Genomic DNA, 4,360 nt, shown 5'->3' with positions numbered 1-4,360 from the left:
CCGTATCAATTAAGAACGCAATGCAAGGGAACCACAACTCAACAATAGCCCGGCAAAGGGGCAACATAATGATCTCTTCTCTTTCTCACTTTTACTTCACAATTCACTTCACAATTCGAGCCAATGCTCCTCGAAGTTCATAGATCACAATTTCTTTCACATGCTCTTTATATCATATAGAAGTCATCAATTAAGCATGGGAGATACAACAAAATCAAATATTTGCAATATAAAGACTCACGGTCATGCTAGACACCAATGTATAGATACTCGTCACTATGCCTATACATCGAACTCGACATTTAGCAAGTAGCAAATAAAACTCAACACCTATTACCTCAAGCTAAGGTTAGACCAAACACTTACCTCAAACTTCCACAGCCAAGTCAATCCACAACAACCGCTTTCCCTCTCGAATTCGACTCCAAATCAATCAAATCTATACAATAATGACTTCATAACATCAATATAGGCTAAACAAATCAAACCCAATGCCTAATTATAGCTTTTCCATCATTCTTTCCAAAATCCCAAAAATCGACCCCGGGCCCGCTTGGTCAAAACACGAGGTTCGGACCAAATTCATATCACCCATTCCCCCACGGGCCCGAATATAAAATTTGTTTCCAAATTCGACCCAAAACGAGGTCTAAATCAAGAAAAGGTAAAAAGCCCTAACTCTACCCATTTTCCCCAATTTCTACCCTAAATTACATGTTTTAGGCTTAGGAATTCAATAAATATTGATGGAAAATGAAGAAAACGAGTTAAGATTTACTAACCCAAGAAGTTTTGGTGAAAGGAAGCTTCAATGGACGCCTAAAGACCTTGGAGAAGAAAGAGCTCGTGAAAACTTGTGAAAACCCCGTAGCTAACTGGAATTAAAAATATAACTGGGCGAAATTTACTCATCGCGTTCGCGACTGGCTGGTCGCGTTCGCGATGAGTAACACTGGGCAGACCATCGCGTTCGCGAGCTGAAGGATGCGAACGCGGAGAGTAAAAGGCTGGGGGGTCCAGGAATTGGCCTATGCAAACGCGTGGGACTTCACGCGGACGCGATGAAGAAATTCTGGGAACTACGCGATCGCGTGGCCACGAATGAGAACGCGATGAGGAAAGAAGGCTAAGCCCCCCCCCCCCCCAGGGTCTATTGACCCTACGCGAACGCGAAACTTATAATACAAACGCGATGAAGGGAATTGGGGAGCTTCGCGAACGCGGATGATGCGTCGCGAACGCGAAGAACAAATGGCCTGCAACTGCTGAAGCCAAAAAAACCTGCAATCTTTCTAAGTCCGAAATCACTCCGAAACACCTCCGAAACACACCCGAGCCCTCGGGGTTCCTAACCAAACACATACACTAACTCAACAACATCCTACGAACTTAACCCTGCGATCAAATTGCCAAAATAACATCAAAACAATGAATCAAGCCTCAAAATTACTAGTTTTTCTTCAAACTTCATAAACTTTCAAATTTAGAGTTTTAAGTCCGAAACACGTCAAACGACATCCAATTTCAACCAAACTTTACAGAAATATCTTAAATCACATATAAGACCTGTACCGGGTGCTGGAACCAAAATACGGGCCCGATACCAACACGTTCTAACCAATTTTCATTTCAATTTTCTTCATAAATTTCAGAAAAAAACAATTTTACTCAAAAATTCATTACTCGGACTTGGGACCTCGGAATTCGATTCCAGGCATACGCCTAAGTCCCATATTTTCCTACGGACCTTCCGGGACCGTCAAATCACGGGTCCGGGTCCGTTTACCCAAAATATTGACCGGAGTCAAATTTACTCATTTTAATATCAAATTTTAGCATTTTTCTCACAGAATTCATATTTAAGCTTTCCGGCTACGCGCCCGGACTGCACACGCAAATCGAAGCAACCCTAAATAAGGTTTTCAAGGCCTCGGAAGCACGGAATGAGTAAGAAAACAGGTGATGACCCCTTTGGGTCGTCACATTCTCCACCTCTAAAACAACCGTTCGTCCTCGAACGGACAAAAGAAAGAAGTACCTGAGTCGGGGAACATATGGGGATAACGGCTCTGCATATCGGACTCGGACTCCCAGGTCGATGCCTCAGGAGGCTGACCTCTCCACTGAACATGAACAGAAGGGAAACTCTTGGATCTCAACTGACGAACCTGCCGGTCTAGAATAGCTACCGGCTCCTCCTCATAAGACAGATCCTTGTCCAACTGGACAGTGCTGAAATCTAACACGTGGGCTGGATCGCCGTGATACCTCCGAAGCATGGACACATGAAAAACTGGGTGTACGGCTGATAAGCTAGGCGGCAATGCTAGTCTATAAGCCACCCCTCCCACTCGGTCAAGAATCTCAAACGGACCAATGAACCTAGGGCTAAGCTTGCCCTTCTTCCCAAATCTCATCACGCCTTTCATAGGCGACACTCGGAGCAATACCCGCTCACCAACCATAAAAGCCACATCTCGAACCTCGCGGTCTGTATAGCTCTTTTGCCTGGACTGCACTGAACGAAGCCTATCCTGAATAATCCTGACCTTGTCCAAGGCCTCCTGAACCAAATCCGTACCCAACAACCGAGCCTCTCCCGGCTCAAACCATCCAACCGGAGATCGACACCGTCTACCATATAAAGCCTCATAAGGAGCCATCTGGATACTCGACTGATAGCTGTTGTTGTAGGCAAACTCTGCTAAAGGCAAGAACTGATCCCATGAACCTCCAAAGTCAATAACACAAGCTCGGAGCATGTCTTCCAATATCTGAATAGTCCACTCTGACTGACCGTCCGTCTAGGGATGGAATGCTGTGCTCAACTCGACCCGTGTGCCCAACTCTCGCTGAACTGCTCTCCAGAAGCGTGAGGTAAACTGCGTACCCCGGTCCGAAATGATAGATACAGGCATACCATGAAGGCGAACAATCTCCCGAATATAGATCTCAGCTAACCTCTCGGATGAATAGGAGACTGCCACAGGAATGAAATGCGCTGACTTGGTCAGCCTATCAACAATGACCCAAACTGCATCGAACTTCTTCCGGGTCAATGGAAGTCCAGTAACGAAGTCCATAGTGATCCTCTCCCACTTCCACTCGGGAAGCTCAATCCTCTGAAATAAACCACCAGGCCTCTGATGCTCATACTTAACCTGCTGACAATTCAAACACCGTGCCACATATGCCACAACCTTCTTCATTCTATGCCACCAATAATGCTGCCGCAAATCCTGAGACATCTTCGCATTGCCCGGATGAATAGAATACCGGGAACTATGGGCCTCCTCTAAGATCAACTCTCGAAGTCCATCCACATTGGGCACACAAACTCGCCCCTGTAATCTCAAGACTCCATCAACATCCAATGTAACCTGCTTGGAACCTCCTCGCTGCATCGTGTCTCTAAGGACACACAAATGGGGATCATCAAACTGCCGATCACGGATACGCTCCAATAATGAAGAACGAGCGACCGTGCAAGCTAATACTTGGCTAGGCTCAGAAATATCTAACCTCACAAATCGATTGGCCAAAGCCTGAACATCCAAAGCAAGCGGCCTCTGACTGACCGGAATAAAAGCAAGACTGCCCATACTAGCTGACTTCCTACTCAATGCGTCGGCCACCACATTGGCCTTCCCCGGGTGATATAAAATGGTGACATCATAATCTTTCAACAGTCCAACCACCTCCTCTGCCTCAAATTCAACTCCTTTTGCTTGAACAAGTACTCAAGACTCTTGTGATCAGTGAACACCTCACATGCCACGCCATATAGATAATGCCTCCGAATCTTCAATGCGTGAACTATGGCTGCCAACTCTAGATCATGAACCGGATAATTCTTCTCGTGGATCTTCAACTGCCTCGAAGCATAGGCAATGACCTTGCCATCCTGCATCAACACTGCACCAAGCCCAATACGGGAAGCATCACAATAGACTGTATAAGGCCCTGAACCTGTGGGCAAAACCAATACTGGTGTCGTAGTCAGAGCTGTCTTGAGCTTCTGAAAGCTCGCCTGACACTCGTCCGACCATCTGAACTGGGCACCCTTCTGGGTCAACCTGGATACCCTCTGCTGATACGACATGACCCAGGAATGCAACTGAACTCAACCAAAACTCACACTTCGAAAATTTTGTATATAGCTGACTATCCTTCAGAGTCTGAAGAACCACTCTGAGGTGCTGCTCGTGCTCCTCCTGGCTGCGGGAGTATATCAATATATCATCAACGAAGACTATCACAAATGAGTCCAAATAAGGCCTGAACACTCGGTTCATCAAGTCCATAAAAGCTGCTGGGGCATTTGTCAACCGGATGACATAACCAGAACTCACATGCCGTA

Source organism: Nicotiana attenuata, unplaced genomic scaffold (genome assembly GCF_001879085.1).
Source record: "Nicotiana attenuata strain UT unplaced genomic scaffold, NIATTr2, whole genome shotgun sequence".
Classification (NCBI taxonomy): Eukaryota; Viridiplantae; Streptophyta; class Magnoliopsida; order Solanales; family Solanaceae; genus Nicotiana; species Nicotiana attenuata.
This window is presented reverse-complemented; position numbering follows the sequence as displayed.